Below are 24086 nucleotides of genomic sequence, written 5' to 3' on the forward strand. Positions count from 1 at the left end.
TTGCTGTATCTTGCAGCTCTGTGTCAAGTATACTATTTCTGTGCTACATTATTGTGAGCAGTATATAGTAGGTCAGCGCAGAATTTCGGTGACCAGCAGTATACATATAGTAAAGGACAGTAGGCCATTGTTCTATCTTGCTGCTCTGTGTCAAGTATACTATCTCTGTGCTACATTATTGTGAGCTGTATATAGTAGGACAGTGCAGCATTTTGGTGACCAGAAGTATTCATATAGTACAGTACAGTAGGCCATTGCTGTATCTTGCTGCTCTGTGTCAAGTATACTATCTCTGTGCTGCATTATTGTGAGCAGTTTATAGAAGGACAGTGCAGCATTTTGGTGACCAGCTGTATACATATAATACAGTACATTAGGCCATTGCTGTAACTTGTAGCTCTGGGTCAAGTATACTATCTCTGTGCTGCATTATTGTGAGCAGTATATAGTAGGACATTGCAGGATTTTGGTGACCAGCAGTATACATATAGCACAGTACAGTAGGCCATTGCTGTATCTTGCAGCTCTGTGTCAAGTACACTATTTCTGTGCAGCATTATTGTAAGCAGTTTATAGTGGGACAGTGCAGCATTTTGGTGACCAGCAGTATACATATAATACTGTACAGTAGGCAATTGCTGTATCTTTTGCACTCTGTGTCAAGTATACTACCTCTGTGCTGCATTATTGTGAGCAGTATATACTAGGACAGTGCAGGATTTTGGTGACCAGCAGTATACATATATTACAGTACAGTAGGCCATTGCTGTATCTTGCAACTCTGTGTCAAGTATACTATCTCTGTGCTGCATTATTGTGAGCAGTTTATAGTAGGACAGTGCAGAATTTTGGTGACCAGCAGTATACATATAGTACAGTAGGCCATTGCTGTTCCTGGCTGCTCTGTGTCAAGTATACTATCTCTGTGCTGCATTATTGTGAGCAGTATATAGTAGGACATTTCAGGATTTTGGTGACCAGCAGTATACATATAGTACAGTACAGTAGGCCATTGCTGTATCTTGCAGCTCTGTGTCAAGTATACTATCTCTGTGCTGCATTATTGTGAGCTGTATATAGTAGGACAGTGCAGCATTTTGGTGACCAGAAGTATTCATATAGTACAGTACAGTAGGCCATTGCTGTATCTTGCTGCTCTGTGTCAAGTATACTATCTCTGTGCTGCATTATTGTGAGCAGTTTATAGAAGGACAGTGCAGCATTTTGGTGACCAGCTGTATACATATAATACAGTACATTAGGCCATTGCTGTAACTTGTAGCTCTGGGTCAAGTATACTATCTCTGTGCTGCATTATTGTGACCAGTATATAGTAGGACATTGCAGGATTTTGGTGACCAGCAGTATACATATAGCACAGTACAGTAGGCCATTGCTGTATCTTGCAGCTCTGTGTCAAGTATACTATCTCTGTGCTGCATTATAGTGAGCAGTATATAGTAGGTCAGTGCAGCTATTTTGGTGACCAGCAGTTTACGTATAGTTAAGTACAGTAGGCCATTGCTGTATCTTGCAGCTCTGTGTCAAGTATACTATCTCTGTGCTGCATTATAGTGAGCAGTATATAGTAGGACAGTGCAGCTTTTTGGTGACTAGAAGTATACATATAGTACAGCACCGTAGGCCATTGCTGTATCTTGCAACTCTGTTTCAATGTTTCAAGTACACTTTCTCTGTGCAGCATTATTGTGAGCAGTATTTAGTGGGACAGTGCAACATTTTGGTGACCAGCAGTATACATATAGGCCCTCATTCCGAGTTGTTCGCTCGTTATTTTTTATCACAACGGAGCGATTAGTCGCTAATGCGCATGCGCAATGTCCGCAGTGCGACGGCGCCAAGTAAATTTGCTATGCAGTTAGGTAATTTACTCGTGGCATTACAAGGTTTTTTCTTCGTTCTGGTGATCTTAATGTGATTGACAGGAAGTGGTTGTTTCTGGGCGGAAACTGGACGTTTTATGGGTGTGTGTGAAAAAACGCTAAAGTTTCTGGAAAATACGCGGTAGTGGCTGTAGAAACGGAGGAGTGTCTGGGCGAACGCTGGATGTGTTTGTGACGTCAAACCAGGAACGACAAGCACTGAACTGATCGCAGATGCTGAGTAAGTGTGGAGCTACTCAGAAACTGCTAAGAAGTGTCTATTCGCAATTTTGAGAATCTTTCGTTCGCAATTTTGATAAGCTAAGATTCACTCCCAGTAGGCGGCGGCTTAGCGTGTGCAAAGCTGCTAAAAGCAGATTGCGAGCGAACAACTCGGAATGACCACCATAGTATAGTACAGTAGGCCATTGCTGTATCTTGCAGCTCTGTGTCAAGTATACTATTACTGTGCTGCATTATTGTGAGCAGTATATAGTAGGATATTGCAGCATTTTGGTGACCAGCAGTATACATATAGTACAGTACAGTAGGCCATTGCTGTATCTTGCTGCTCTGTGTCAAGTATACTATCTTTGTGCTGCATTATTGTGAGCAGTATATAGTAGGACAGTGCAGGATTTTGGTAACCAGCAGTATACATATAGTACAGTAGGCCATTGCTGTATCTTGCAGCTCTGTGTCAAGTATACTATTTCTGTGCTACATTATTGTGAGCAGTATATAGTAGGTCAGCGCAGAATTTCGGTGACCAGCAGTATACATATAGTAAAGGACAGTAGGCCATTGTTCTATCTTGCTGCTCTGTGTCAAGTATACTATCTCTGTGCTACATTATTTTGAGCAGTATATAGTAGGACAGTGCAGCATTTTGGTGACCTGCAGTATATATATATAGTACAGTACAGTAGGCCATTGCTGTATCTTGCAGCTCTGTGTCAAGTACACTATTTCTGTGCAGCATTATTGTAAGCAGTTTATAGTGGGACAGTGCAGCATTTTGGTGACCAGCAGTATACATATAGTACTGTACAGTAGGCAATTGCTGTATCTTTTGCACTCTGTGTCAAGTATACTACCTCTGTGCTGCATTATTGTGAGCAGTATATACTAGGACAGTGCAGGATTTTGGTGACCAGCAGTATACATATATTACAGTACAGTAGGCCATTGCTGTATCTTGCTGCTGTGTGTTTAGTATACTATCAATGTGCTGTATAATTGTGAGCAGTTTATAGTAGGACAGTGCAGCATTTTGGTGACCAGCAGTATACATATAGTACAGTAGGCCATTGCTGTACCTTGCTGCTCTGTGTCAAGTATACTATCTCTGTGCTGCATTATTGTGAGCAGTATATAGTAGGACATTTCAGGATTTTGGTGACCAGCAGTATACATATAGTACAGTACAGTAGGCCATTGCTGTATCTTGCAGCTCTGTGTCAAGTATACTATCTCTGTGCTGCATTATTGTGAGCTGTATATAGTAGGACAGTGCAGCATTTTGGTGACCAGAAGTATTCATATAGTACAGTACAGTAGGCCATTGCTGTATCTTGCTGCTCTGTGTCAAGTATACTATCTCTGTGCTGCATAATTGTGAGCAGTTTATAGAAGGACAGTGCAGCATTTTGGTGACCAGCTGTATACATATAACACAGTAAATTAGGCTATTGCTGTAACTTGTAGCTCTGGGTCAAGTATACTATCTCTGTGCTGCATTATTGTGAGCAGTTTATAGAAGGACAGTGCAGCATTTTGGTGACCAGCTGTATACATATAATACAGTACATTAGGCCATTGCTGTAACTTGTAGCTCTGGGTCAAGTATACTATCTCTGTGCTGCATTATTGTGAGCAGTATATAGTAGGACATTGCAGGATTTTGGTGACCAGCAGTATACATATAGTACAGTACAGTAGGCCATTGCTGTATCTTGCAGCTCTGTGTCAAGTATACTATCTCTGTGCTGCATTATAGTGAGCAGTATATAGTAGGACAGTGCAGCTTTTTGGTGACCAGCAGTATACATATTGTACAGTAGGCCATTGCTGTACCTTGCTGCTCTGTGTCAAGTATACTATCTCTGTGCTGCATTATTGTGAGCAGTATATTGTAGGACATTGCAGGATTTTGGTGACCAGCAGTATACATATAGTACAGTACAGTAGGCCATTGCTGTATCTTGCAGCTCTGTGTCAAGTATACTATCTCTGTGCTGCATTATTGTGAGCAGTATATTGTAGGACACATCAGGATTTTGGTGACCAGCAGTTTACATATAGTACAGTACAGTAGGCCATTGCTGTATCTTGCAGATCTGTGTCAAGTATACTATCTCTGTGCTGCATTATTGTGAGCAGTATATAGTAGGTTATTGCAGCATTTTGGTGACCAGCAGTATACATATAGTACAGTACAGTAGGCCATTGCTGTATCTTGCAGCTCTGTGTCAAGTATACTATCTCTGTGCTGCATTATTGTGAGCTGTATATAGTAGGACAGTGCAGAATTTTGGCGACCAGAAATATTCATATAGTACAGTACAGTAGGCCATTGCTGTATCTTGCTGCTCTGTGTCAAGTATACTATCTCTGTGCTGCATTATTGTGAGCAGTTTATAGAAGGACAGTGCAGCATTTTGGTGACCAGCTGTATACATATAATACAGTACATTAGGCCATTGCTGTAACTTGTAGCTCTGGGTCAAGTATACTATCTCTGTGCTGCATTATTGTGAGCAGTATATAGTAGGACATTGCAGGATTTTGGTGACCAGCAGTATACATATAGTACAGTACAGTAGGCCATTGCTGTATCTTGCAGCTCTGTGTCAAGTATACTATCTCTGTGCTGCATTATAGTGAGCAGTATATAGTAGGACAGTGCAGCTTTTTGGTAACCAGCAGTATACGTATAGTTAAGTACAGTAGGCCATTGCTGTATCTTGAAGCTATGTGTCAAGTATACTATCTCTGTGCTGCATTATTGTGAGCAGTATATAGCAGGACAGTGCAGGATTTTGGTGACCAGCACTATACATATAGTACAGTAGGCCATTGCTGTATCTTGCAGCTCTGTGTCAAGTATACTATCTTTGTGCTGCATTATTGTGAGCAGTATATTGTAGGACAGTGCAGCATTTTGGTGACCAGCAGTGTACATATAGTACAGTACAGTAGGACATTGCTGTATCTTGCAGCTCTGTGTCAAGTATACTATCTTTGTGCTGCATTATTGTGAGCAGTATATTGTAGGACAGTGCAGCATTTTGGTGACCAGCAGTGTACATATAGTACAGTACAGTAGGCCATTGCTATATCTTGCAGCTCTGTGTCAAGTATACTATCTCTGTGCTGCATTATTGTGAGCAGTATATATTAGGTCAGTGCAGAATTTCGGTGACCAGCAGTATACATATAGTAAAGGACAGTAGGCCATTGCTGTATTTTGCAGCTCTGTGTCAAGTATACTATCTCTGTACTGCATTATTGTGAGCAGTATATAGTAGGACAGTGCAGCATTTTGGTGACCAGCAGTATACATATAGTACAGCACCGTAGGCCATTGCTGTATCTTGCAGCTCTGTTTCAAGTACACTATCTCTGTGCAGCATTATTGTGAGCAGTATATAGTGGGACAGTGCAGCATTTTGGTGACCAGCAGTATACATATAGGCCCTCATTCCGAGTTGTTCGCTCATTATTTTTTTCTCGCAACGGAGCGATTAGTCGCTAATGCGCATGCGCAATGTCTGCAGTGCGACTGCGCCAAGTAAATTTGCTATGCAGTTAGATAATTTACTCGCGGCATTACGAGGTTTTTTCTTCGTTCTGGTGATCGTAATGTGATTGACAGGAAGTGTTTGTTTCTGGGCGGTAACTGGCCGTTTTATGGGTGTGTGTGAAAAAACGCTACAGTTTCTGGAAAAAACGCGGTAGTGGCTGTAGAAACGGAGGAGTGTCTGGGCGAACGCTGGGTGTGTTTGTGACGTCAAACCAGGAACGACAAGCACTGAACTGTTCGCAGATGCCGAGTAAGTGTGGAGCTACTCAGAAACTGCTAAGAAGTGTCTATTCGCAATTTTGAGAATCTTTTATTCGCAATTTTGATAAGCTAAGATTCACTCCCAGTAGGCGGCGGCTTAGCGTGTGCAAAGCTGCTAAAAGCAGATTGCGAGCGAACAACTCGGAATGACCACCATAGTACAGTACAGTAGGACATTGCTGTATCTTGCAACTCTGTGTCAAGTATACTATCTCTGTGCTGCATTATTGTGAGCAGTATATAGTAGGACAGTGCAGGATTTTGGTGACCAGCAGTATACATATAGTATAGTAGGCCATTGCTGTATCTTGCAGCTCTGTTTAAGTATACTATCTCTGTGCTGCATTATTGTGAGACGTTTATAGAAGGACAGTGCAGCATTTTGGTGACCAGCTGTATACATATAATACCGTACAGTAGGCCATTGCTGTATCTTACAGCTCTGTGTCAAGTATACTATGTCTGTGCTGCATTATTGTGAGCAGTATATAGTAGGACAGTGCAGAATTTTGGTGACCAGCAGTATACATATAATACAGTACAGTAGGCCATTGCTGTATTTTGCAGCTCTGTGTCAAGTATGCAATCTCTGTGCAGCATTATTGTGAGCAGTATATAGTAGGACAGTGCAGAATTTTGGTGTCCAGCAGTATACATATAGTACAGTACAGTAGGCCATTGCTGTATTTTGCAGCTCTGTGCCAAGTATGCAATCTCTGTGCAGCATTATTGTGAGCAGTATATAGTAGGACAGTGCAGCATTTTGTGACCAGAAGTATACATATAGTACAGTACAGTAGGCCATTGCTGTATCTTGCAGCTCTGTGACAAGTATACTACCTCTGTGCAGCATTATTGTGAGCAGTATATAGTAGGACAGTGGAGCATTTTGGTGACCAGCAGTATACATATATTACAGTACAGTAGGCCATTGCTGTATCTTGCTGCTCTGGGTTTAGTATACTATCTCTGTGCTGCATTATTGTGAGCAGTATAAAGTAGGACAGTGCAGCATTTTGGTGACCAGAAGTATTCATATAGTACAGTACAGTAGGCCATTGCTGTATCTTGCTGCTCTGTGTCAAGTATACTATTTCTGTGCTGCATTATTGTGAGCAGTATATAGTAGGACAGTGCAGCATTTTGGTGACCAGCAATGTACATATTGTACTGTACAGTAGGCAATTGCTGTATCTTTTGCACTCTGTGTCAAGTATACTATCTCTGTGCTGCATTATTGTGAGCAGTATATAGTAGGACAGTGCAGGATTTTGGTGACCAGCAGTATACATATAGTACAGTAGGCCATTGCTGTATCTTGCAGTTCTGTGTCAAGTATACTATTTCTGTGCTGCATTATTGTGAGCAGTATACAGTAGGTCAGTGCAGAATTTCGGTGACCTGCAGTATACATATAGTAAAGGACAGTAGGCCATTGTTCTATCTTGCTGCTCTGTGTCAAGTATACTATCTCTGTGCTACATTATTTTGAGCAGTAAATAGTAGGACAGTGCAGCATTTTGGTGACATGCAGTATACATATAGTACAGTACAGTAGGCCATTGCTGTATCTTGCAGCTCTGTGTCAAGTACACTATCTCTGTGCAGCATTATTGTGAGCAGTTTAGAGAAGGACAGTGCAGCATTTTGGTGACCAGCTGTATACAAATAGTACAGTACAGTAGGTCATTGCTGTATCTTGCAGCTCTGTTTCAAGTATACTATTTCTGTGCTGCATTATTGTGAGCAGTATATAGTAGGATATTGCAGCATTTTGGTGACCAGCAGTATACATATAGTACAGTACAGTAGGCTATTGCTGTATCTTGCAGCTCTTTGACAAGTATACTACTTCTGTGCTGCATTATTGTGAGCAGTATATAGTAGGACATTGCAGGATTTTGGTGACCAGCAATATACATATAGTACAGTAGGCCATTGCTGTATCTTGCAGCTCTGTGTCAAGTATACTATCTCTGTGCTGCATTATTGTGAGCAGTATATAGTAGGACAGTGCAGAATTTTGTGACCAGCAGTATACATATAGTACAGTACAGTAGGCCATTGCTGTATCTTGCAGCTCTGTGACAAGTATACTACCTCTGTGCTGCATTATTGTGAGCAGTATATAGTAGGACAGTGCAGAATTTTGGTGACCAGCAGTATACATATAGTACAGTACAGTAGGCCATTGCTGTATCTTGCAGCTCTGTGTCAAGTATACTATCTCTGTGCTGCATTATTGTGAGCTGTATATAGTAGGACAGTGCAGCATTTTGGTGACCAAAAGTATTCATATAGTACAGTACAGTAGGCCATTGCTGTATCTTGCTGCTCTGTGTCAAGTATACTATCTTTATTGCTGCATTATTGTGAGCAGTATATAGTAGGACAGTGCAGGATTTTGGTAACCAGCAGTATACATATAGTACAGTAGGCCATTGCTGTATCTTGCAGCTCTGTGTCAAGTATACTATTTCTTTGCTGCATTATTGTGAGCAGTATATAGTAGGTCAGTGCAGAATTTCGGTGACCAGCAGTATACATATAGTAAAGGACAGTAGGCCATTGTTCTATCTTGCTGCTCTGTGTCAAGTATACTATCTCTGTGCTGCATTATAGTGAGCAGTATATAGTAGGTCAGTGCAGCTATTTTGGTGACCAGCAGTATACGTATAGTTAAGTACAGTAGGCCATTGCTGTATCTTGCAGCTCTGTGTCAAGTATACTATCTCTGTGCTGCATTATAGTGAGCAGTATATAGTAGGACAGTGCAGCTTTTTGGTGACCAGAAGTATACATATAGTACAGCACCGTAGGCCATTGCTGTATCTTGCAGCTCTGTTTCAAGTACACTATCTCTGTGCAGCATTATTGTGAGCAGTAATTAGTGGGACAGTGCAGCATTTTGGTGACCAGCAGTATACATATAGGCTCTCATTCCGAGTTGTTCGCTCGTTATTTTTTCTCACAACGGAGCGTTTAGTCGCTAATCCGCATGCGCAATGTCCGCAGTGCGACGGCGCCAAGTAAATTTGCTATGCAGTTAGGTAATTTACTCGCAGCATTACGAGGTTTTTTCTTCGTTCTGGTGATCGTAATGTGATTGACAGGAAGTGGTTGTTTCTGGGCGGAAACTGGACGTTTTATGGGTGTGTGTGAAAAAACGCTACAGTTTCTGGAAAAAACGCGGTAGTGGCTGTAGAAACGGAGGAGTGTCTGGGTGAACGCTGGATGTGTTTGTGATGTCAAACCAGGAATGACAAGCACTGAACTGATCGCAGATGCCGAGTAAGTGTGGAGCTACTCAGAAACTGCTAAGAAGTGTCTATTCGCAATTTTGAGAATCTTTCGTTCGCAATTTTGATAAGCTAAGATTCACTCCCAGTAGGCGGCGGCTTAGCGTGTGCAAAGCTGCTAAAAGCAGATTGCGAGCGAACAACTTGGAATGACCACCATAGTACAGTACAGTAGGCCATTGCTGTATCTTGCAGCTCTGTGTCAAGTATACTATTACTGTGCTGCATTATTGTGAGCAGTATATAGTAGGATATTGCAGCATTTTGGAGACCAGCAGTATACATATAGTACAGTAGGCCATTGCTGTACCTTGCTGCTCTGTGTCAAGTATACTATCTCTGTGCTGCATTATTGTGAGCAGTATATAGTAGGACATTGCAGCATTTTGGTGACCAGAAGTATTCATATAGTACAGTACAGTAGGCCATTGCTGTATCTTGCTGCTCTGTGTCAAGTATACTATCTCTGTGCTGCATTATTGTGAGCAGTTTATAGAAGGACAGTGCAGCATTTTGGTGACCAGCAGTATACATATAGTACAGTACAGTAGGCCATTGCTGTATCTTGCAGCTCTGTGTCAAGTATACTATCTCTGTGCTGCATTATTGTGAGCAGTATATAGCAGGACAGTGCAGGATTTTGGTGACCAGCAATATACATATAGTACAGTAGGCCATTGCTGTATCTTGCAGCTCTGTGTCAAGTATACTATCTCTGTGCTGCATTATTGTGAGCAGTATATAGTAGATCAGTGCAGAATTTCGGTGACCAGCAGTATACATATATTAAAGGACAGTAGGCCATTGCTGTATCTTGCAGCTCTGTGTCAAGTATACTATCTCTGTACTGCATTATTGTGAGCAGTATATAGTAGGACAGTGCAGCATTTTGGTGACCAGCAGTATACATATAGTACAGCACCGTAGGCCATTGCTGTATCTTGCAGCTCTGTTTCAAGTACACTATCTCTGTGCAGCATTATTGTGAGCAGTATATAGTGGGACAGTTTAGCATTTTGGTGACCAGCAGTATACATATAGGCCCTCATTCCGAGTTCGCTCGTTATTTTTTTCTCGTAACGGAGCGATTAGTCGCTAATGCGCATGCGCAATGTCCGCGGTGCGACTGCGCCAAGTAAATTTGCTATGCAGTTAGGTAATTTACTCGCGGCATTACGTGGTTTTTTCTTCGTTCTTGTGATCGTAATGTGATTGACAGGAAGTGGTTGTTTCTGGGCGGTAACTGGCCGTTTTATGGGTGTGTGTGAAAAAATGCTACAGTTTCTGGAAAAAACGCGGTAGTGGCTGTAGAAACGGAGGAGTGTCTGGGCGAACGCTGGGTGTGTTTGTGACGTCAAACCAGGAACGACAAGCACTGAACTGTTCGTAGATGCCGAGTAAGTGTGGAGCTACTCAGAAACTGCTAAGAAGTGTCTATTCACAATTTTGAGAATCTTTCGTTCGCAATTTTGATAAGCTAAGATTCACTCCCAGTAGGCGGCGGCTTAGCGTGTGCAAAGCTGCTAAAAGCAGATTGCGAGCGAACAACTCGGAATGACCACCATAGTACAGTACAGTAGGCCATTGCTGTATCTTGCAGCTCTGTGTCAAGTATACCATTACTGTGCTGCATTATTGTGAGCAGTATATAGAAGGATATTGCAGCATTTTGGTGACCAGCAGTATACATATAGTACAATAAGCCATTGCTGTATCTTGAAGCTCTGTGTCAAGTATACTATCTCTGTGCTGCATTATTGTGAGCAATATATAGTAGGTCAGTGCAGAATTTCGGTGACCAGCAGTATACATATAGTAAAGGACAGTAGGCCATTGCTGTATCTTGCTGCTCTGTGTCAAGAATACTTTTACTGTGCTGCATTATTGTGAGCAGTATATAGTAGGACAGTGCAGCATTTTGGTGACAGGCAGTATACATATAGTACAGTACAGTAGGCCATTGCTGTATTTTGCAGCTCTGTGTCAAGTATGCAATCTCTGTGCAGCATTATTGTGAGCAGTATATAGTAGGACAGTGCAGCATTTTGTGACCAGCCGTATACATATAGTACAGTACAGTAGGCCATTGCTGTATCTTGTAGCTCTGTGACAAGTATACTACCTCTGTGCTGCATTATTGTGAGCAGTATATAGTAGGACAGTGCAGGATTTTGGTGACCAGCAGTATACATATATTACAGTACAGTAGGCCATTGCTGTATCTTGCTGCTGTGTGTTTAGTATACTATCTCTGTGCTGTATAATTATGAGCAGTTTATAGTAGGACAGTGCAGCATTTTGGTGACCTGCAGTATACATATAGTACAGTACAGTAGGCCATTGCTGTATCTTGCAGCTCTGTGTCAAGTATACTATCTCTGTGCTGCATTATTGTGAGCAGTATATAGTGGGACAGTGCAGCATTTTGGTGACCAGCAGTATACATATAGTACAGTACAGTAGGCCATTGCTGTATCTTGCAACTCTGTGTCAAGTATACTATCTCTGTGCTGCATTATTGTGAGCTGTATATAGTAGGACAGTGCAGCTATTTTGGTGACCAGCAGTTTACATATAGTTAAGGATAGTAGACCATTGCTGTATCTTGCAGCTCTGTGTCAAGTATACTATCTCTGTGCTTCATTATAGTGAGCAGTATATAGTAGGACAGTGCAGCTTTTTGGTGACCAGCAGTATACGTATAGTTAAGTACAGTAGGCCATTGCTGTATCTTGAAGCTATGTGTCAAGTATACTATCTCTATGCTGCATTATTGTGAGCAGTATATTGCAGGACAGTGCAGGATTTTGGTGACCAGCTCTATACATATAGTACAGTAGGCCATTGCTGTATCTTGCAGCTCTGTGTCAAGTATACTATCTTTGTGCTGCATTATTGTGAGCAGTATATAGTAGGACAGTGCAGCATTTTGGTGACCAGCAGTATACATATAGTACAGTACAGTAGGCCATTGCTGTATCTTGCAGCTCTGTGTCAAGTATACTATCTCTGTGCTGCATTATTGTGAGCAGTATATAGCAGGACAGTGCAGGATTTTGGTGACCAGCAATATACATATAGTGCAGTAGGCCATTGCTGTATCTTGCAGCTCTGTGTCAAGTATACTATCTCTGTGCTGCATTATTGTGAGCAGTATATAGTAGATCAGTGCAGAATTTCGGTGACCAGCAGTATACATATAGTAAAGGACAGTAGGCCATTGCTGTATCTTGCTGCTCTGTGTCAAGAATACTATTACTGTGCTGCATTATTGTGAGCAGTATATAGTAGGACAGTGCAGCATTTTGGTGACAGGCAGTATACATATAGTACAGTACAGTAGGCCATTGCTGTATTTTGCAGCTCTGTGTCAAGTATGCAATCTCTGTGCAGCATTATTGTGAGCAGTATATAGTAGGACAGTGCAGCATTTTGTGACCAGCCGTATACATATAGTACAGTACAGTAGGCCATTGCTGTATCTTGCAGCTCTGTGACAAGTATACTACCTCTGTGCTGCATTATTGTGAGCAGTATATAGTAGGACAGTGCAGGATTTTGGTAACCAGCAGTATACATATAGTACAGTAGGCCATTGCTGTATCTTGCAGCTCTGTGTCAAGTATACTATTTCTTTGCTGCATTATTGTGAGCAGTATATAGTAGGTCAGTGCAGAATTTCGGTGACCAGCAGTATACATATAGTTAAGGACAGTAGGCCATTGTTCTATCTTGCTGCTCTGTGTCAAGTATACTATCTCTGTGCTGCATTATTGTGAGCAGTATAAAGTAGGACAGTGCAGCATTTTGGTGACCAGAAGTATTCATATAGTACAGTACAGTAGGCCATTGCTGTATCTTGCTGCTCTGTGTCAAGTATACTATTTCTGTGCTGCATTATTGTGAGCAGTATATAGTAGGACAGTGCAGCATTTTGGTGACCAGCAATGTACATATTGTACTGTACAGTAGGCAATTGCTGTATCTTTTGCACTCTGTGTCAAGTATACTATCTCTGTGCTGCATTATTGTGAGCAGTATATAGTAGGACAGTGCAGGATTTTGGTGACCAGCAGTATACATATAGTACAGTAGGCCATTGCTGTACCTTGCAGTTCTGTGTCAAGTATACTATTTCTGCGCTGCATTATTGTGAGCAGTATACAGTAGGTCAGTGCAGAATTTCGGTGACCTGCAGTATACATATAGTAAAGGACAGTAGGCCATTGTTCTATCTTGCTGCTCTGTGTCAAGTATACTATCTCTGTGCTACATTATTTTGAGCAGTAAATAGTAGGCCAGTGCAGCATTTTGGTGACATGCAGTATACATATAGTACAGTACAGTAGGCCATTGCTGTATCTTGCAGCTCTGTGTCAAGTACACTATCTCTGTGCAGCATTATTGTGAGCAGTTTAGAGAAGGACAGTGCAGCATTTTGGTGACCAGCTGTATACAAATAGTACAGTACAGTAGGTCATTGCTGTATCTTGCAGCTCTGTGTCAAGTATACTATTTCTGTGCTGCATTATTGTGAGCAGTATATAGTAGGATATTGCAGCATTTTGGTGACCAGCAGTATACATATAGTACAGTACAGTAGGCTATTGCTGTATCTTGCAGCTCTTTGACAAGTATACTACTTCTGTGCTGCATTATTGTGAGCAGTATATAGTAGGACATTGCAGGATTTTGGTGACCAGCAATATACATATAGTACAGTAGGCCATTGCTGTATCTTGCAGCTCTGTGTCAAGTATACTATCTCTGTGCTGCATTATTGTGAGCAGTATATAGTAGGACAGTGCAGAATTTTGTGACCAGCAGTATACATATAGTACAGTACAGTAGGCCATTGCTGTATCTTGCAGCTCTGTGACAAGTATACTACCTCTGTGCTGCATTATTGTGAGCAGTATATAGTAGGACAGTGCAGAATTTTGGTGACCAGCAGTATACATATAGTACAGTACAGTAGGCCATTGCTGTATCTTGCAGCTCTGTGTCAAGTATACTATCTCTGTGCTGCATTATTGTGAGCTGTATATAGTAGGACAGTGCAGCATTTTGGTGACCAAAAGTATTCATATAGTACAGTACAGTAGGCCATTGCTGTATCTTGCTGCTCTGTGTCAAGTATACTATCTTTATTGCTGCATTATTGTGAGCAGTATATAGTAGGACAGTGCAGGATTTTGGTAACCAGCAGTATACATATAGTACAGTAGGCCATTGCTGTATCTTGCAGCTCTGTGTCAAGTATACTATTTCTTTGCTGCATTATTGTGAGCAGTATATAGTAGGTCAGTGCAGAATTTCGGTGACCAGCAGTATACATATAGTAAAGGACAGTAGGCCATTGTTCTATCTTGCTGCTCTGTGTCAAGTATACTATCTCTGTGCTGCATTATAGTGAGCAGTATATAGTAGGTCAGTGCAGCTATTTTGGTGACCAGCAGTATACGTATAGTTAAGTACAGTAGGCCATTGCTGTATCTTGCAGCTCTGTGTCAAGTATACTATCTCTGTGCTGCATTATAGTGAGCAGTATATAGTAGGACAGTGCAGCTTTTTGGTGACCAGAAGTATACATATAGTACAGCACCGTAGGCCATTGCTGTATCTTGCAGCTCTGTTTCAAGTACACTATCTCTGTGCAGCATTATTGTGAGCAGTAATTAGTGGGACAGTGCAGCATTTTGGTGACCAGCAGTATACATATAGGCTCTCATTCCGAGTTGTTCGCTCGTTATTTTTTCTCACAACGGAGCGATTAGTCGCTAATCCGCATGCGCAATGTCCGCAGTGCGACGGCGCCAAGTAAATTTGCTATGCAGTTAGGTAATTTACTCGCAGCATTACGAGGTTTTTTCTTCGTTCTGGTGATCGTAATGTGATTGACAGGAAGTGGTTGTTTCTGGGCGGAAACTGGACGTTTTATGGGTGTGTGTGAAAAAACGCTACAGTTTCTGGAAAAAACGCGGTAGTGGCTGTAGAAACGGAGGAGTGTCTGGGTGAACGCTGGATGTGTTTGTGATGTCAAACCAGGAATGACAAGCACTGAACTGATCGCAGATGCCGAGTAAGTGTGGAGCTACTCAGAAACTGCTAAGAAGTGTCTATTCGCAATTTTGAGAATCTTTCGTTCGCAATTTTGATAAGCTAAGATTAACTCCCAGTAGGCGGCGGCTTAGCGTGTGCAAAGCTGCTAAAAGCAGATTGCGAGCGAACAACTTGGAATGACCACCATAGTACAGTACAGTAGGCCATTGCTGTATCTTGCAGCTCTGTGTCAAGTATACTATTACTGTGCTGCATTATTGTGAGCAGTATATAGTAGGATATTGCAGCATTTTGGAGACCAGCAGTATACATATAGTACAGTAGGCCATTGCTGTACCTTGCTGCTCTGTGTCAAGTATACTATCTCTGTGCTGCATTATTGTGAGCAGTATATAGTAGGACATTGCAGCATTTTGGTGACCAGAAGTATTCATATAGTACAGTACAGTAGGCCATTGCTGTATCTTGCTGCTCTGTGTCAAGTATACTATCTCTGTGCTGCATTATTGTGAGCAGTTTATAGAAGGACAGTGCAGCATTTTGGTGACCAGCAGTATACATATAGTACAGTACAGTAGGCCATTGCTGTATCTTGCAGCTCTGTGTCAAGTATACTATCTCTGTGCTGCATTATTGTGAGCAGTATATAGCAGGACAGTGCAGGATTTTGGTGACCAGCAATATACATATAGTACAGTAGGCCATTGCTGTATCTTGCAGCTCTGTGTCAAGTATACTATCTCTGTGCTGCATTATTGTGAGCAGTATATAGTAGATCAGTGCAGAATTTCGGTGACCAGCAGTATACATATATTAAAGGACAGTAGGCCATTGCTGTATCTTGCAGCTCTGTGTCAAGTATACTATCTCTGTACTGCATTATTGTGAGCAGTATATAGTAGGACAGTGCAGCATTTTGGTGACCAGCAGTATACATATAGTACAGCACCGTAGGCCATTGCTGTATCTTGCAGCTCTGTTTCAAGTACACTATCTCTGTGCAGCATTATTGTGAGCAGTATATAGTGGGACAGTTTAGCATTTTGGTGACCAGCAGTATACATATAGGCCCTCATTCCGAGTTCGCTCGTTATTTTTTTCTCGTAACGGAGCGATTAGTCGCTAATGCGCATGCGCAATGTCCGCGGTGCGACTGCGCCAAGTAAATTTGCTATGCAGTTAGGTAATTTACTCGCGGCATTACGTGGTTTTTTCTTCGTTCTTGTGATCGTAATGTGATTGACAGGAAGTGGTTGTTTCTGGGCGGTAACTGGCCGTTTTATGGGTGTGTGTGAAAAAATGCTACAGTTTCTGGAAAAAACGCGGTAGTGGCTGTAGAAACGGAGGAGTGTCTGGGCGAACGCTGGGTGTGTTTGTGACGTCAAACCAGGAACGACAAGCACTGAACTGTTCGTAGATGCCGAGTAAGTGTGGAGCTACTCAGAAACTGCTAAGAAGTGTCTATTCACAATTTTGAGAATCTTTCGTTCGCAATTTTGATAAGCTAAGATTCACTCCCAGTAGGCGGCAGCTTAGCGTGTGCAAAGCTGCTAAAAGCAGATTGCGAGCGAACAACTCGGAATGACCACCATAGTACAGTACAGTAGGCCATTGCTGTATCTTGCAGCTCTGTGTCAAGTATACCATTACTGTGCTGCATTATTGTGAGCAGTATATAGAAGGATATTGCAGCATTTTGGTGACCAGCAGTATACATATAGTACAATAAGCCATTGCTGTATCTTGAAGCTCTGTGTCAAGTATACTATCTCTGTGCTGCATTATTGTGAGCAATATATAGTAGGTCAGTGCAGAATTTCGGTGACCAGCAGTATACATATAGTAAAGGACAGTAGGCCATTGCTGTATCTTGCTGCTCTGTGTCAAGAATACTTTTACTGTGCTGCATTATTGTGAGCAGTATATAGTAGGACAGTGCAGCATTTTGGTGACAGGCAGTATACATATAGTACAGTACAGTAGGCCATTGCTGTATTTTGCAGCTCTGTGTCAAGTATGCAATCTCTGTGCAGCATTATTGTGAGCAGTATATAGTAGGACAGTGCAGCATTTTGTGACCAGCCGTATACATATAGTACAGTACAGTAGGCCATTGCTGTATCTTGTAGCTCTGTGACAAGTATACTACCTCTGTGCTGCATTATTGTGAGCAGTATATAGTAGGACAGTGCAGGATTTTGGTGACCAGCAGTATACATATATTACAGTACAGTAGGCCATTGCTGTATCTTGCTGCTGTGTGTTTAGTATACTATCTCTGTGCTGTATAATTATGAGCAGTTTATAGTAGGACAGTGCAGCATTTTGGTGACCTGCAGTATACATATAGTACAGTACAGTAGGCCATTGCTGTATCTTGCAGCTCTGTGTCAAGTATACTATCTCTGTGCTGCATTATTGTGAGCAGTATATAGTGGGACAGTGCAGCATTTTGGTGACCAGCAGTATACATATAGTACAGTACAGTAGGCCATTGCTGTATCTTGCAACTCTGTGTCAAGTATACTATCTCTGTGCTGCATTATTGTGAGCTGTATATAGTAGGACAGTGCAGCTATTTTGGTGACCAGCAGTTTACATATAGTTAAGGATAGTAGACCATTGCTGTATCTTGCAGCTCTGTGTCAAGTATACTATCTCTGTGCTTCATTATAGTGAGCAGTATATAGTAGGACAGTGCAGCTTTTTGGTGACCAGCAGTATACGTATAGTTAAGTACAGTAGGCCATTGCTGTATCTTGAAGCTATGTGTCAAGTATACTATCTCTATGCTGCATTATTGTGAGCAGTATATTGCAGGACAGTGCAGGATTTTGGTGACCAGCTCTATACATATAGTACAGTAGGCCATTGCTGTATCTTGCAGCTCTGTGTCAAGTATACTATCTTTGTGCTGCATTATTGTGAGCAGTATATAGTAGGACAGTGCAGCATTTTGGTGACCAGCAGTACACATATAGTACAGTACAGTAGGCCATTGCTGTATCTTGCAGCTCTGTGTCAAGTATACTATCTCTGTGCTGCATTATTGTGAGCAGTATATAGCAGGACAGTGCAGGATTTTGGTGACCAGCAATATACATATAGTGCAGTAGGCCATTGCTGTATCTTGCAGCTCTGTGTCAAGTATACTATCTCTGTGCTGCATTATTGTGAGCAGTATATAGTAGATCAGTGCAGAATTTCGGTGACCAGCAGTATACATATAGTAAAGGACAGTAGGCCATTGCTGTATCTTGCTGCTCTGTGTCAAGAATACTATTACTGTGCTGCATTATTGTGAGCAGTATATAGTAGGACAGTGCAGCATTTTGGTGACAGGCAGTATACATATAGTACAGTACAGTAGGCCATTGCTGTATTTTGCAGCTCTGTGTCAAGTATGCAATCTCTGTGCAGCATTATTGTGAGCAGTATATAGTAGGACAGTGCAGCATTTTGTGACCAGCCGTATACATATAGTACAGTACAGTAGGCCATTGCTGTATCTTGCAGCTCTGTGACAAGTATACTACCTCTGTGCTGCATTATTGTGAGCAGTATATAGTAGGACAGTGCAGGATTTTGGTGACCAGCAGTATACATATATTACAGTACAGTAGGCCATTGCTGTATCTTGCTGCTGTGTGTTTAGTATACTATCTCTGTGCTGCATTATAGTGAGCAGTATATAGTAGGACAGTGTAGCTTTTTGGTGACCAGCAGTATACGTATAGTTAAGTACAGTAGGCCATTGCTGTATCTTGAAGCTCTGTGTCAAGTATACTATCTCTATGCTGCATTATTGTGAGCAGTATATTGCAGGACAGTGCAGGATTTTGGTGACCAGCTCTATACATATAGTACAGTAGGCCATTGCTGTATCTTGCAGCTCTGTGTCAAGTATACTATCTTTGTGCTGCATTATTGTGAGCAGTATATAGTAGGACAGTGCAGCATTTTGGTGACCAGCAGTATACATATAGTACAGTACAGTAGGCCATTGCTGTATCTTGCAGCTCTGTGTCAAGTATACTATCTCTGTGCTGCATAATTGTGAGAAGTATATAGCAGGACAGTGCAGGATTTTGGTGACCAGCAAAATACATATAGTGCAGTAGGCCATTGCTGTATCTTGCAGCTCTGTGTCAAGTATACTATCTCTGTGCTGCATTATTGTGAGCAGTATATAGTAGATCAGTGCAGAATTTCGGTGACCAGCAGTATACATATAGTAAAGGACAGTAGGCCATTGCTGTATCTTGCAGCTCTGTGTCAAGTATACTATCTCTGTACTGCATTATTGTGAGCAGTATATAGTAGGACAGTGCAGCATTTTGGTGACCAGCAGTATACATATAGTACAGCACCGTAGGCCATTGCTGTATCTTGCAGCTCTGTTTCAAGTACACTATCTCTGTGCAGCATTATTGTGAGCAGTATATAGTGGGACAGTTTAGCATTTTGGTGACCAGCAGTATACATATAGGCCCTCATTCCGAGTTGTTCGCTCGTTATTTTTTTCTCGCAACGGAGCGATTAGTCGCTAATGCGCATGCGCAATGTCCGCGGTGCGACTGCGCCAAGTAAATTTGCTATGCAGTTAGGTAATTTACTCGCGGCATTACGAGGTTTTTTCTTCGTTCTGGTGATCGAATTGTGATTGACAGGAAGTGGTTGTTTCTGGGCGGTAACTGGCCGTTTTATGGGTGTGTGTGAAAAAATGCTACAGTTTCTGGAAAAAACGCGGTAGTGGCTGTAGAAACGGAGGAGTGTCTGGGCGAACGCTGGGTGTGTTTGTGACGTCAAACCAGGAACGACAAGCACTGAACTGTTCGTAGATGCCGAGTAAGTGTGGAGCTACTCAGAAACTGCTAAGAAGTGTCTATTCACAATTTTGAGAATCTTTCGTTCGCAATTTTGATAAGCTAAGATTCACTCCCAGTAGGCGGCGGCTTAGCGTGTGCAAAGCTGCTAAAAGCAGATTACGAGCGAACAACTCGGAATGACCACCATAGTACAGTACAGTAGGCCATTGCTGTATCTTGCAGCTCTGTGTCAAGTATACCATTACTGTGCTGCATTATTGTGAGCAGTATATAGTAGGATATTGCAGCATTTTGGTGACCAGCAGTATACATATAGTACAATAAGCCATTGCTGTATCTTGCAGCTCTGTGTCAAGTATACTATCTCTGTGCTGCATTATTGTGAGCAATATATAGTAGGTCAGTGCAGATATTCGGTGACCAGCAGTATACATATAGTAAAGGACAGTAGGCCATTGCTGTATCTTGCTGCTCTGTGTCAAGAATACTATTACTGTGCTGCATTATTGTGAGCAGTATATAGTAGGACAGTGCAGCATTTTGGTGACAGGCAGTATACATATAGTACAGTACAGTAGGCCATTGCTGTATTTTGCAGCTCTGTGTCAAGTATGCAATCTCTGTGCAGCATTATTGTGAGCAGTATATAGTAGGACAGTGCAGCATTTTGTGACCAGCCGTATACATATAGTACAGTACAGTAGGCCATTGCTGTATCTTGCAGCTCTGTGACAAGTATACTACCTCTGTGCTGCATTATTGTGAGCAGTATATAGTAGGACAGTGCAGGATTTTGGTGACCAGCAGTATACATATATTACAGTACAGTAGGCCATTGCTGTATCTTGCTGCTGTGTGTTTAGTATACTATCTCTGTGCTGTATAATTATGAGCAGTTTATAGTAGGACAGTGCAGCATTTTGGTGACCAGCAGTATACATATAGTACAGTACAGTAGGCCATTGCTGTATCTTGCAACTCGGTGTCAAGTATACTATCTCTGTGCTGCATTATTGTGAGCAGTATATAGTAGGACAGTGCAGAATTTTGGTGACCAGCAGTATACATATAGTACAGTAGGCCATTGCTGTATCTTGCAGCTCTGTGTCAAGTATACTATCTCTGTGCTGCATTATTGTGAGCAATATATAGTAGGTCAGTGCAGAATTTCGGTGACCAGCAGTATACATATAGTAAAGGACAGTAGGCCATTGCTGTATCTTGCTGCTCTGTGTCAAGAATACTATTACTGTGCTGCATTATTGTGAGCAGTATATAGTAGGACAGTGCAGCATTTTGGTGACAGGCAGTATACATATAGTACACTACAGTAGGCCATTGCTGTATTTTGCAGCTCTGTGTCAAGTATGCAATCTCTGTGCAGCATTATTGTGAGCAGTATATAGTAGGACAGTGCAGCATTTTGTGACCAGCCGTATACATATAGTACAGTACAGTATGCCATTGCTGTATCTTGCAGCTCTGTGACAAGTATACTATCTCTGTGCTGCATTATTGTGAGCAGTATATAGTAGGACAGTGCAGGATTTTGGTGACCAGCAGTATACATATATTACAGTACAGTAGGCCATTGCTGTATCTTGCTGCTGTGTGTTTAGTATACTATCTCTGTGCTGTATAATTATGAGCAGTTTATAGTAGGACAGTGCAGCATTTTGGTGACCAGCAGTATACATATAGTACAGTACAGTAGGCCATTGCTGTATCTTGCAACTCTGTGTCAAGTATACTATCTCTGTGCTGCATTATTGTGAGCAGTATATAGTAGGACAGTGCAGAATTTTGGTGACCAGCAGTATACATATAGTACAGTAGGCCATTGCTGTACCTTGCTCTGTGTCAAGTATACTATCTCTGTGCTGCATTATTGTGAGCAGTATATAGTAGGACATTGCAGGATTTTGGTGACCAGCAGTATCCATATAGTACAGTACAGTAGGCCATTGCTGTATCTTGCAGCTCTGTGTCAAGTATACTATCTCTGTGCTGCATTATTGTGAGCTGTATATAGTAGGACAGTGCAGCATTTTGGTGACCAGAAGTATTCATATAGTACAGTACAGTAGGCCATTGCTGTATCTTGCTGCTCTGTGTCAAGTATACTATCTCTGTGCTGCATTATAGTGAGCAGTATATAGTAGGTCAGTGCAGCTATTTTGGTGACCAGCAGTTTACATATAGTTAAGGACAGTAGGCCATTGCTGTATCTTGCAGCTCTGTGTCAAGTATACTATCTCTGTGCTGCATTATAGTGAGCAGTATATAGTAGGACAGTGCAGCTTTTTGGTGACCAGAAGTATACATATAGTACAGCACCGTAGGCCATTGCTGTATCTTGCAGCTCTGTTTCAAGTACACTATCTCTGTGCAGCATTATTGTGAGCAGTATTTAGTAGGACAGTGCAACATTTTGGTGACCAGCAGTATACATATAGGCCCTCATTCCGAGTTGTTCGCTCGTTATTTTTTCTCACAACGGAGCGATTAGTCGCTAATGCGCATGCGCAATGTCCGCAGTGCGACGGCGCCAAGTAAATTTGCTATGCAGTTAGGTAATTTACTCGCGGCATTACGAGGTTTTTTCTTCGTTCTGGTGATCGTAATGTGATTGACAGGAAGTGGTTGTTTCTGGGCGGAAACTGGACGTTTTATGGGTGTGTGTGAAAAAATGCTACAGTTTCTGGAAAAAACGCGGTAGTGGCTGTAGAAACGGAGGAGTGTCTGGGTGAACGCTGGATGTGTTTGTGATGTCAAACCAGGAATGACAAGCACTGAACTGATCGCAGATGCCGAGTAAGTGTGGAGCTACTCAGAAACTGCTAAGAAGTGTCTATTCGCAATTTTGAGAATCTTTCGTTCGCAATTTTGATAAGCTAAGATTCACTCCCAGTAGGCGGCGGCTTAGCGTGTGCAAAGCTGCTAAAAGCAGATTGCGAGCGAACAACTTGGAATGACCACCATAGTACAGTACAGTAGGCCATTGCTGTATCTTGCAGCTCTGTGTCAAGTATACTATTACTGTGCTGCATTATTGTGAGCAGTATATAGTAGGATATTGCAGCATTTTGGTGACCAGCAGTATACATACAGTACAGTAGGCCATTGCTGTACCTTGCTGCTCTGTGTCAAGTATACTATCTCTGTGCTGCATTATTGTGAGCAGTATATAGTAGGACATTGCAGCATTTTGGTGACCAGAAGTATTCATATAGTACAGTACAGTAGGCCATTGCTGTATCTTGCTGCTCTGTGTCAAGTATACTATCTCTGTGCTGCATTATTGTGAGCAGTTTATAGAAGGACAGTGCAGCATTTTGGTGGCCAGCTGTACACATATAATACAGTACATTAGGCCATTGCTGTAACTTGTAGCTCTGGGTCAAGTATACTATCTCTGTGCTGCATTATTGTGAGCAGTATATAGTAGGACATTGCAGGATTTTGGTGACCAGCAGTATACATATAGTACAGTACAGTAGGCCATTGCTGTATCTTGCAGCTCTGTGTCAAGTATACTATCTCTGTGCTGCATTATAGTGAGCAGTATATAGTAGGACAGTGTAGCTTTTTGGTGACCAGCAGTATACGTATAGTTAAGTACAGTAGGCCATTGCTGTATCTTGAAGCTATGTGTCAAGTATACTATCTCTATGCTGCATTATTGTGAGCAGTATATTGCAGGACAGTGCAGGATTTTGGTGACCAGCTCTATACATATAGTACAGTAGGCCATTGCTGTATCTTGCAGCTCTGTGTCAAGTATACTATCTTTGTGCTGCATTATTGTGAGCAGTATATAGTAGGACAGTGCAGCATTTTGGTGACCAGCAGTATACATATAGTACAGTATAGTAGGCCATTGCTGTATCTTGCAGCTCTGTGTCAAGTATACTATCTCTGTGCTGCATTATTGTGAGCAGTATAT

This window comes from Pseudophryne corroboree, chromosome 3 (assembly GCF_028390025.1).
Source record: "Pseudophryne corroboree isolate aPseCor3 chromosome 3, aPseCor3.hap2, whole genome shotgun sequence".
In the NCBI taxonomy this organism is placed as follows: Eukaryota; Metazoa; Chordata; class Amphibia; order Anura; family Myobatrachidae; genus Pseudophryne; species Pseudophryne corroboree.